Here is a 13,148-nt window from a genome sequence, read left to right on the forward strand (position 1 = left end):
TGAAGGCCCATCTCTACAAAACTACAAAAATTAGCCAGGAGTGGTGGTGCACGCCTGTGGTCCCAGCTACTAAGGAGGCTGAGGTGGGAGGATCTCTTCAGTCTAGGAAGTCGAGGCTGCAGTGAGCCATGATTGCACCACTGCACTCCAGCCTGGGCAAGAGTGAGACCCTGTCTCCAATAAAAAAAAACAAAACAAAAAAGAGAACCTGTGCATTTTAACATTATCTCCAACTATGGAATTCATTCAATCACCAAGTTTTATTAACCATCAAGCAGGGAGGGAAGATATGAACACAAATACAGTCAGGGCTTTACGACAGGGATACATCTGGGAAATGCATCATTAGGCAGTTTTGTTGTGTGAACATGATAGAGTGCACTCACAGAATCCTAGATGGTACAGCCTACAGCCTACAACACAAACAGGCTACGGTGTATAGCCCATTGCTCCTAGGCTACAAACCTGTACAGCAAGTAACTGTACTGAATATCATAGCCACTTGCAACACAATGGTATTTGTGTATCTAAACAAACCTCACGTGAAAAAGGTACAGTATAAATACAGTATAAAAGATTAAAAATGGGCTGGGCGCGGTGGCTCACGCCTGTAATCCCAGCACTTTGGGAGGCCAAGGTGGGCGGATCACGAGGTCAGGAGATCGAGACCATCCTGGCTAACACAGTGAAACCCTGTCTCTACTAAAAATACAAAAAATTAGCCGGGCATGGTGGCAGGCGCCTGTAGTCCCAGCTACTCGAGAGGCTAAGGCAGGAGAATGGCATGAACCCGGGAGGCGGAGCTTGCAGTGAGCCAAGACTGGGCCGCTGTACTCCAGCCTGGGCGACAAAGCGAGACTCCGTCTCAAAAAAAAAAAAAAAAAAAGATTTAAAATGGTACACCTGTATAGGGCACTTACCAAAATGGCTGTTGCAGAACTCGAAGTTATTCTCGGTGAGTCAGTGAGTGAGTGGTGAGTGAATGTGAAGGACTGGGATATTATTGTCCACTACTGTAGACTTTATAAACACAGTACACTTAGGCTACACTGTTTATTTTTAAAATAAAGTAATTGAGCTACAACATGACAATGGCTACAGCGTCACTAGGTGATAGGAATTTTTCAGCCCCATTATAATCTTATGGGACCACCTTCATACACAGTCGGTTTTTGACTGAAACATCATTACATTCAGCACGTGAATGTAATTGCAATGAAGTGAAAGATAAAGGTTATAGTTCTAGTGTATCCACAGTGCTTTAGGAGATGAACTGTTAGGGAAAGCCAGAAAAATCTCCACCATGGAAAAAATATTTGGCCTGGGTCTTGAAGGATAAATAGGAAGTCAGTACTCAGAGACAGGTGCCAGTGTTTTTCAGCCTGAGGCAGGGAGGTATGAGAGACAGCTGGAAGGGTTTGAGAATGGGAGGTGAGAACTTACACTTACTGGGGACTAGATATAAGAATGCAGTAAAACGTCGACCTAGCACTGTGATTTTTCGACCTGGGCTACACATCAGAAACACCTAGGGAGCTTTTAAATCTTCCAGGGCCCAAACCACATTCCGAACCAATTAAATCAGGACGTCTGGGGCTAGAAGCCAGTCATCAGCATGTTTTTTTAAGCTCCCAAAGTGATTCCAATGTGCTGCCAAGTCTCAGAACCACTAGTCTAGAAAGGAGGGATAAGGATTTTCAGCAGCCCCACAGAACCGGCCCTCCTGGTGACCCTGCAATCCTGGCACACACACCCCATCCCGCCTGGGAGAAAGACCGGCCACACCACAGTCATCGGCTGTTTCCTGCTGCTCCTTTCCTCCCACCAGCATTTTACTCTGAAATAGTGGTTCTCAAAGTGTGGTCTCCAGACTGTAGCATCAGCCTCAGGGGGAAATTGTTAAAAATGCAAATTTCCCAGCCGCACCCTGGACGCATTCACCCAAAAACTCTGGGAGTGGAGCCCAGCAACGGAGCCATGCTAAGGTTGGTGAGCCGCCGCTCTGGAACATTGATCCCTCCCAAACGGCAGCAAAGCAAGCACCTGGGTGTAGCTCTGGCTGTGTAGGTGCTACTACAATCTGCTGGAGTCACTGCTTGTCGGCAGAGATGCCGTGGGAGCTGGCCTGGGTGCCTCCACGTTGGCCGTCACCACCAGGCAGTGGCCTTTGGCCTGGAATCGAAGGTACCAGAGGGCTGATAGCTCAGTTTTTTGATGGTACCAAGAAAAGACTTTCAGATTGGAGGTATGGGATTTTCTTTATTTTTTAATCCTCTTTTAATATAAAGTGGCCCCTTAGCAAACTTTCAAGATATTTCACATCAGAACTGGCCGGGAAATCCGGCATGTGGACAGACACGGATATGCCGTGTGCATTTTTCCGTTGGAGGAAGAGGGTAGGCTTGGGTGCCGGAGGGTGTTGCCTGGGGGCGGAGCGAGAAGGAAGAAAGGGCGCTGCTGGTTCACACCTCACCCATCCCCTCCTCCCAGGCCCCAACCAGGATGGAATTAAAAGACCCTGGGAGGAAAATAAGGAAAGCAACAAAGGAAATGAGTTCCCCATACAGAAAGGGAAATTGCCTTTCCCCTTAAGGTCAGACTGGTCCGAAGTAAAGGACTGGTGCGCCTTAGCAACCGCCTCTGCTGAAGCCCTAACGCTGGAGCTCTTTCGCCCTCGCAGAATAACCGGGACTTTCTTGCAGCCGGAACCAGCCACGTCCTGATTCCACACTCCCTTGAGGAGCCAGCCAGCTCCAAATTTACTCAAAGAATCCGAAGGGCACCAAGTGGATTCTCTGCCACACGATTGAAGAGGGCAAGCTGTCTGGGGGGTTTTCCACCTCTTTTCAACTCAACTATTCTGAGCTGAAGTACTGGACCCGTTTTGTTTTTCCTGTTTTTTCCTGCTTCGGTAAATCTGGAAAAATCCTGCAGGTCTGAAAAACTGTTGGACTTGACAGCGTGTGTGTAGCGCCACCTGGTGACCAAAGCTTATCAAAACAGCTTCCTTCTGGGGCTCTTGTGGATGTACATCAAAGGCTCCAGCTTCCAGACAGGTACACATCCTGTTCTCACGCCCGGCCCACTTTCCCGTGGGAATGTCAGCCACTCTGATTTGCCTTGGCTGAAAACCTCCTGTCTTTGCATGGAAAAAAACACAAATAATATGAACAAGCAACAGAGTTTTCTTTCTCTCTTAAGTAACCAAGCATTTAAAATCTTCTAGAGCACACATTTCCCTAATTGAGAAAGGAAGCAGAAGAAAAATTTCTGGCTGAACTTATAAATCATAATAAATGGTCGGAAATACCTTCTCCCTTACCAAGATTCCTGGGGTCCTAGTGTAGAGGAGACTTCAGTCGCCCTTGACACTACAACATCCTGACTAAAAGCCTGTTTCCAAGGTGATATTTGATAGACATGAAGGACCCAGGTGGAAAAGAAGGTAGTCTGGACGGCACGGCAAGGAGTGGAACACGCAGGCTATGAGGTGTCAGCAGAAATCACTTCTGGTCCTGGCACTGCTACCAACTTGCTGTGTGACCTTGGGAAGTTACTTAAACTTTGTGGATCTCAATGCCCCAGACTCGTTAACTTCTTTACTATTTTTTCCCATAAATTCAGTGTTTCTGAAAGATGTTGCCCACCAGAATGCATCTCTAAAATAGGAGCTTAATAAGCTTTCTGTCTTGAGGAATCAGACGTATAAATGTCAGGCAGGCCTTCTGATGATCATGATGCAACCAGAGTTACCACAGTGAGTCCGTATCACAGACAAAGGCGAAGACACTTGATCCCTTCTTAACCTGGTCTCCCACCCATTAATGATTTTTGTTAGGATTTCAGCATGTTGAAACTAACCCACAGACCCTAATTACAACTTTCTCAGGGCCTGAGAGCTGGGGAATCCGAGTTTGGGAACCAACAAACTAGAAAATCTTGAGGGTAACTCTGGCTCTCATGAACTAAAACAGAGCAAAGATGGAAGCCTGTGGTATGTGCGTGCAGGTAGAATCTCGATTTGAGAAATGGCGTTACAAGGAATTAACACTTCAGAAATGCCAGCTCTGTGCCAGGATTTTTTTATTTTATTTTATTATGTATATTTGTCATGGACAACATGTTTTGGAATATGTATACATTGTGGAATGGTTAAATAAAGCTAATTACATATGCATGTGCTCACAAAGTTATCATTTTAGGGGTGACTTAAAATCTCTCAGTGATTTTCAAAAATATATGTTATTAATCATAGTTGCAATGTTGTACAATAGATCTCTTGAACATATATTCCTCTTGTCTAACTGAAATTTTATGTTCTTTGACCATCTCCCCAACTGCCCCCCAACAAGCCTGAAAGCCCTGGTAACCCCTATTCTACTCTCTACTTCTTTGAGTTCAACTTTTTAAGAGTCCACATATGAGATCACGCAGTATTTGTCTTTCTGTGCCTGACTTATTTCACTCAGCACAATGTCCTTTGGGTTCATCTATGTCACAAGCAACAGGATGTCCTCCTTTTTAAAAGACTGAATAGTATTCCATGGTGTGTTTTCTTTATCCATCCATCCGTTGATGAACACTTAAACACTTAGTTGGTTTCAAATCTTGGCTATTGTGAATAGTGCTGCAATGAACATGGCAGTACAGATACCTCTTCAACATACCAATTTTATTTCCTTTGGATATATATACCCAGGTGTGGGATTGCTAGATCATATGGTAGTACTATTTTTAATTTTTTTAAGGAACCTCCATACTGTTTTCTGCAATGGCTGTGTTAATTTACATTCCCACCAGCAGTGCACAAGGCTTCCCTGTTCTCCACAACCTCGCTAGCATTTGTTGTCTTTCATCTTTTTGATAACAGCATTCCAACAGGTATGAGGTGATATCTCATTGTGGTTTTAACATGTATTTCTCTGATAATTAGTGCAGAAGTTTTAGATACAGAATCACAGTTAGTCCTGACAATAATCTCTAAAATACCCATGCAGATGGGGAAAGAGCTGCAGAGAAGTTAAAGAAATTGTCTGCACCTTACAGCTGAGACCAGAACCAGGTCTGTATAATTTCAGAGCACATAATCTTTCAAAGTAACCTAACAAAATCACAGCAATTTTTAGGTTCACAGAGAACAGGCCAAAAAAACAAACAAACAAAAAGAAAGAAATTATAGTAATTTCCAGGTATGAACCAGTAATCCAAACTAAACATATTTTGTTGAATGAATATCCTGGATTCTACTATGTTTCTCCAAGTCCCCACTGTCTTAAAACATAGCATTTGGGGTTTAGTAGTTATTGATAAACCTTTTGCATATCTATGCACTGTTAGTTCTTTACACTACACATTATTTTATTGTAGTAAAGCCAATTTTCTGACATTTATCTGAAAGCAAACTGTGAAGTACTTCCATTCTACTTCCTGGTGATTTTTAGTGACCTGGTGCCATTTCAACGTATGTGTCCTCCAAAATTCATATGTTGAAACTTAAACCCCAAAGCAATGGTATTAGAAGGTGGGGCATTTGGAAGGTGATTAGGTCATGAGGCCGCCACCCTCATGTGAATGGGTTTAGTGCCTTTATAAAAGGGCTGGAAGGAACTAGCTAGGCCCATTGCCCTTCCATCTCTTCTGCCACATGAGGGCGCAGTATTTATCCCTTCTGCTCTTCCACCTTTTCCACCATGTGAGAACACCAGAGAAAATACCAATCTGTGGCCAGGCGTGGTGGCTCACGCCTGTAATCCCAGCACTTTGGGAGGCTGAGATGGGCGGATCACTAGGTCAGGAGATCGAGACCATCCTGGTCAACATGGTGAAACCCCATCTCTACTAAAAATGCAAAAATTAGCTGGGCATGGTAGTGCGCTCCTGTAGTCCCAGCTACTCAGGAGGCTGAGGCAGGAGAATCGCTTGAACCCGGGAGGCGGAGGTTGCAGTGAGCCGAGATTGCACCACTGCACTCCAGTCTGGCAACAGAGCGAGACTCTATCTCAAAAAAAAAGCAAGCAAGAAAATACCATCTGTGGGACAGGCCTTCACTAGACACCAAATCTGCTGACACTGTGATCTGGGACTTCCCAGCCTCCAGAACTGTTAGAAATAAATCTCAACTGCTTATGAATTACCCAGTCTGTGGTGTTTTGCTATAGCAGCAGGAACAGACTAAGACATTCAGGGTAATGTGTCATTTCAAGACATGAAAGCTCAGTTCTGTAATATTTTCTTCTCTTATTCCTTTGATAATTTTCTTCTACCCATCATCTGTTTTCTCTTTCTGAAACTTCTACTAGTTAAATATTAAACAACTCTGGTTTCTTAACCTTTCTTGTCTATATTATGATTCAACTAGGATCAAAAAAAATCTAATTAAACAGTAGCTTAAACAAATTAGGGGTTTTTTTTTGTTTTTGTTTTTGTTTTCACACAAGAAGTCAAGAAGTCATTGGACCAGTGTTATTTCAGAGGCTCAGGAATGTCAGGGCAAAAATATCTGGAACTCTCTTGGTTTCTTACCCATGGCTACAAGATAGCTGCTGCGGCTCCATCCATCCCATCCACATTCAAGGCAGAAATGAGCAGCAGAAGGAAGCAGAAAGGTTTGTATTTGTATCAGAAGAATAAAGCCTTTCCAGAAATTTTCTACAGACTTAAACTTATGACTCTTTGACCAGAAATGTATCAAAAGGCAAATTTAATTACAGGAAAGTCTAAGAAAGGAAGTTTTAGTGTCCCACCATGAAAGTGCAGGAAGACAAGAGAAAGGAGGGTTGTAATGAAGGAATGAGACAATCCAGTGCCCTATTTTCTTTTTTCTTTTTTTTTCTTCTCTGAGACAGAGTCTTGCTCTGTCCCTCAGGCTGGAGTGCAATGGTGCCATCTCAGCTTACTTTAACCTTCGCCTCCCAGGTTCAAGCGATTCTCCTGCCTCAGCTTCCCGAGTAGCTGGGATTACAGGTGCCCACCACCACGCCAAACTAATTTTTTTGTATTTTTAGTAGAGACAGGGTTTCGCCATGTTGGTCAGGCTGGTCTTTAACTCCTGACCTCATGTGATCCACCTGCCTCGGCCTCCCAAAGTGCTGGGATTACAGGTGTAAGCCACTGCACTGGGCCAGTGTCCTATTTTTGTCCTTTTTTTTTTTTTTTTTTTTTACTTCATGCAAGAATTCCTCAATTTTATCTTCTAAACTTTCTGTTGATTTTTTTTTGTTTCTGCCCTAATTATTTTAATTTCTAAGAGTGCTTTCTTCTGATATTTTTTGTTGTGTTGTTTTAATAGCTTCCCATCTTGTTTCATAGCTGTAATACCTTCTCATTTCTCTAAAGATATTTATAACTTCTCTTTAAGTCCATTTTGTTTTTTGCCTTTTCCTCATAATATTTTCTTTTTCTTCAAAATTGATAGCTCTCCCCACACATAGACATTTTGGCCTCTGTCTTCTATTTGGGTAGCGTCCCTCAAAAGTCTGATGATCTGGGCTGTTGATTCATACATAAATATGGACACCAAGAAGTTGTTTGGAGGAGCTGTGTGATTAAATTAGAATTGTCCCCTGGCAGCGTGCAGAGTGATCAGGTGTTGAGCCAGCTCTTTCATGGGGCAGACCCCCACAACCAATGTCATTATGTGTGAGTATTTTCTCTGGACTTACTGAGTTTTTCCATTGATTTTCCACTCTGGTCTTCAATATAATGGAGTTGGAGACCAGGGTCCAAGCAGTAATTCCACTGCCATAGTGGGAGCAGGGAGGATGGTGGGAGTACTCTGAGCCAAAGACTCTGGTCAGTTTCTCCAGAGAAGGAACTTCGTGTTCTACAGAGGTTAGAGAAAGGTCATACTCTGATGGTGTGGATTAGAGGTCTAAAAGATCCTTTGAGAAACCATCAAATAATCTCTCTGTCTTCATCTCCATGATCTTGTCCTCCTTTGCCCCTTCCACCGTACTGGTGTCCCCAGTTTCAAAAGGTTTCAGGTGTTCTGTTGAACAAATCTTTTGTTTCTCATTAATCTTCCCTTCCTGAGATACTTGGGTTGCTGCTAAGTGAGTTACCATTCCTCAAACCACTTTTCAGCTTCTCTACTCTTCTCTCCCTCCAGTTCTCTCTGTCCTTATGAGTTTATGCCTTTTTAGTCCTTCATTGTAATTTTGGACAGGGAGGAGAGGGTGGAAATGAAGCTCAGATATATGTATGTATTGAATCTGCCATGCTAAACGGGAAGCCTACACATATTTTTTTAATATTTCCAATTTCACAACACAATTCCTCCAAAAAAAACTTATGGAGCTTTTTATTATGAATGTGTCACTGACATTCAGTCATAATCTATCTTAGCAACGATATAGGCACATACCAGACTGAAAAGATTTGACAAACGGTATTCTGAGAAACCCACATTTGGTCAATAATCAAGGAAATAATTTGTTAAAAAGGAATAAGATGAAACAAATCCACATTGCGTTTGAGCTCTATAAGTCAAAGATACAGTTTTAAAAAGTAAACTCAAGTAATCCAATATTACAAGATCTAGAGGGTCAGGACAAAGTGAGTTAGGCTTGTACATCAAAGAAATAGCTAGGCAACTACCAAAAATGTTTCCAGGTGAAATCAAGTTGCAAAATTGTATAAACAATCTTGAGATAATTAAACAAAAGAAAATATATTTTCAGATGTTAAGGGCTGCAGAGGGAAAAAGAGTGACTCTATATAGAGAAAATTAATATACTGGAGCTTATCTCCTAAGAATGGCTTCTGAAGCATAAGTTTTTTTTTTGTTTGTTTGTTTGTTTTTGAGAGTCTCACTCTTTCACCCAGGCTGGAGTGCAGTGGCATGATCTTGGCTAACTGCAACCTCTGCCTCTTAGGTTCAAGTGATTCTCGTGCCTAACTGCAAACTCTGCCTCTTAGGTTCAAGTGATTCTCGTGCCTCAGCATCCTGAGTAGCTGGAATTACAGGCACGTGCCACCCCACCCAGCTAATTTTTGTATTTTTAGTGGAGATGGGATTTCACCATGTTGGCCAGGCTGGTCTCAAACTCCTCACCTCAAGTGATCCACCCACCTCAGCCTCCCAAAGTGCTGGGATTACAGGCATGAGTCACCATGCCCAGCCTGAAGCATACATTTAATCTAACAAGTCTTCTAGATATTTGTTCTACAGACACAGTTACCCAAGTGCTGAATTGCATACATTCAAGGATATTTATTTTGGAGTATTTTAAATCGTAACACAAAATGGGAATAATCTATAAATATTTCAATAAGGTCTTTCAGACCCATATATCCAGTAGCCATGGGAATGATATCTAAGCTGTGAGTGAAAACCAAAGGATTAAAAACATGGGCATCCAAGAGAAGGTCAGGGTTCAACGCCAGCAGGGTCTTTGACACAGTGGCTAGCAAAGATTCATTGGTCTGTGCACCATTTCCAGCAGCTATACTCCAGAGTTGCTGGTGCTCACCATCTCTTCACTTCTCTGCCTGGTATTTAGAAATAAGGCTGACCTCCTTACAATGAATAATTCTCTGGTGCAGGCCACGAGAGGAGCCTGGACTTTGTCCTCCTTGTGGCAGTAAAGAGGAGCCTCTCCCCTCTCTTCTGGAATGGTATCAGAGGAGCTTAGTAGAGACTCGAGATTGTCATTATTATCCAAAGGTCACAAGGCCACCCCCACCATGATGTCATTGGAGACTACCTGGAGAGACTCAAGGACCCATGGATCTATAACAAAAGATCTAACATTTATGTCCTCAGACTTCCAAAATGAGAGAAGCAAAAAGACATAACCGAAAAAGTATTCTCACAGAAATATAGTTGAAAACTTCCCAAATTTGCCAAGAGATGTAAACGTACAGTTTCAACAGGCTGAGCAAACCTCCAAACATAATAAACCCAAAGAAATTCACACCAAGAGACATCATAATCAAATTTCTGAAAACTAAATACAAAGAAAAAAATCTTGAAATCAGCCAGAGAAAAACATGGCAGAAACAATTAAAATTGAAATAGATTTCTCATCATAAACCATGTATTCCAAAAGAAAGTGACACAAATATTTTTCAAATGCTGAAAGAAAAGAACTGTCAATCCAGAGTCCTATACCCAGTAAAAATATCCCGTGAGAATTAAGGGGAAATCACAATATTCTCAGATGAAGAAAAACTAAGATAATTTGTCATCAGGAGAACTGCCCTAGAAGAATAGCTAAAGGAAGTTGTCTAAACAGAAAAGAAATGATACAAGGAGGATGGAACACCATGAAGCAAGGAAGAGAGTACATGGTAAGCAAAAATATTGGCAAACACAATAGGCTTTATTTCTCCTCAAGAGTTTTCCAAATTGTATTTGATGGTTGAAGCAAAACTTATAATACTATCTGATGTGGTTCTCAATGTATGTAGAAGAAATATTTAAGACAATTATACTATAAACAGGGGAAGATAAAAGGGTGTTATGGGGGGAAAGAGTTCTATACTTCACTCAAAGGATAAAAAAGAATATCAGTTGACTGAAAAAGGTTATGGATACACAATGGAATACTTAGAGCAATCACTAAAAGTGCTATACAAAGAAATACAAATGCTATAAAAAGAAATACATTCAAAACACTATAGATAGGCTGGGTGATGTCTCACACTTATAATCCCAGCACTTTGGGAGGCCGAGGTATGCGGATCTTTTGAGGTCAGGAGTTTGAGACCAGCCTGGCCAACACTGTGAAACCCTGTCTCTACTAAAAATACAAAAATTAGCCAGGCATGGTGGCAGACACCTGTAATCCCAGCTACTCGGGAGGCTGAGGCACGAGAATCATTTGAACCCAGGAGGCAGAGGTTGCGATGAGCAGAGATGGCACCACTGCACTCCAGCCTGAGTGACAGAGCAAGACTCCATCTCAAAATAAAACAAAACACTATAGATAAATCAAAATGGAAAAATGTTCAATTAACCCAGAAGACAGAGAAAGTGAACAGAGAAACAGAAAGCAGAACAAACAAAACAAGAAATAAAATGTCAGGCTTAAGTTATAGCATATCAATAAGTACATTAAATGCAAGTAGCCAAAATAATCAATTAAAAGACAGATTGACAGATTGGATTTACAAATATGACCCACCTGAGTGAGGCCTGGTGGCTTGCACCTGTAATACCAGCTACTTGGTAGGCTGAGGTGGGAGGATTGCTCGAGGCTAGGAGCTCAAGACCAGCCTAGGCAACATAGCAAGACCCTCATCTCTAAAAAAAAAAAAAAAAAAAAGCTGGAAATGGCAGCTTGCACCTGTAGTCCTAGCTACTCGAGAGTCTGACTGAGGTGGGAGGATCACTTGCGCCCAGGAGTTCGAGGCTGAGGCCACAGTAAGCCATGATCACACCACTGCACTCCACCCTGAGTGACAGATCAAGACCCTTCTCTAAAATATATATATTCAGATTGAAAAAAAAAGGATAGAAAAAGACATAGCATGCAAGCATTCATAAAAGGAAAGCAGAGGTCGAGCACTATGGCTCACACCTGTAATCCCAGCACTTTGGGAGGCTGAGGAGGGTGGATCACTTGAGGTCAGGAGTTCGATACCAGCCTGGCCAACACGGTGAAACCCCCGTCTCTACTAAAAATACAAAAATCAGCTGGGCGTGGTTGTGGGCACCTGTAATCCCAGCTACTCAGGAGACTGAGGCAAGACAATTGCTTGAATCCTGGAGGCAGAGGTTGCAGTGAGCAGAGATCGCACCATTGTACTCCAGCCTGGACAACAGTGAGACTCTGTCTCAAAAAAATGGAAAACAGAAATGGTTAGATTAGTATCAAGCTAAAGTAGACTTCAGAGCAAAGAAAATTGCTAGAGACAGGGAGGGAGATTACATAATGATCAAAGGGTCAATCCACCAGGAAGTATTAACAATACTAACTGTGTGTATGCCAAACAACAGATCTGCAAAATATATGATGCAAAAACTGATAGAACTGATAGTAGAAATAGACAAATCCACAATTATAGGTGGAGACTCCAACACTCCTCTCTAAACAATTGATAGAACGAGTAGACCAAAAATCAGCAAGGCTGTAGAAAAACTCAACAACACCATCAAGCAACAGGACCTAATTGACATTTGTAGAACAGCTGACACAATAGCAGAATATACATTCTAATACACATCAGAATACTCACTAAACATACACCAAGATAGACCATATACATTCTAATATACATCAGAATGCACACTCAACACACACCAAGATAGACCATATACATTCTAATACACATCGGAATGCACACTTGGCCTCCCAAAGTGCTGGGATTACAAGCATGAGCCAAAGTGCCCAGCCCAATATGAAATAGATAATTTGAATAGCCCTATAACTATTAAGAAAATTTAATTCATAATTTTGAAATTCCCTCCCAGAAAAATATCCAGACCTAAATGCTTTCACTAGATAACTCTACCAAATGTTTAAAGAATTAACACCAATTCTACATAATCTCTTCCAGAATATAGATAAGGAGGGAATTCTTAGTTCATTTACGCTGCTATAACAAAATACCTGAGACTGCATCATTTATAAGCAATATAAAATTTTTCTCACAGTTCTGGAAGCTGGGAAGTCCAAGACCAGAGCACCAGCAGGTTTGGAGTCTGGTGAGGGCTGCTATCTCTGCTTCAAGATGGCACCTTGTTGTATCCTCCTGAGAAAATAAATGCTGTATCCTCACATGGCAGAAGGGTAGAAGGACAAAAAGGGCCTAGCTAGTTTCCTCCAGACCTTTCATACGGCACTAATCCATTCATGAGGGCTCTCCCTCATGACTTAATAACTTCCTAAAAGGCCTCATCTGTTAACACTACCATAATGGGGATTAAGTTTCAACATGAACTTTAGAAAGAACACAAACACTCAACCCATGGTATCTTCATAATTGGTTTTATTTCTACCAAGACCAGATGAAGGCAGAAAACTACCAAAAAAAAAAAAAAAAAAAAAAAAAAGTCAGAAAACCACAGATCAATACTATCTTGAAAATAGACATGAAAATCCTGAAAAAAAAATTAGTAAATAAAATTCAGCAGTATGTAAAAAGAATTATACATCTTGACCAAGTGGGGCTTATTATAGGGAGGCAGAGCTAGTCCAATATTG

This window comes from Pan troglodytes, chromosome 10 (assembly GCF_028858775.2).
Source record: "Pan troglodytes isolate AG18354 chromosome 10, NHGRI_mPanTro3-v2.0_pri, whole genome shotgun sequence".
Taxonomy (NCBI): domain Eukaryota; kingdom Metazoa; phylum Chordata; class Mammalia; order Primates; family Hominidae; genus Pan; species Pan troglodytes.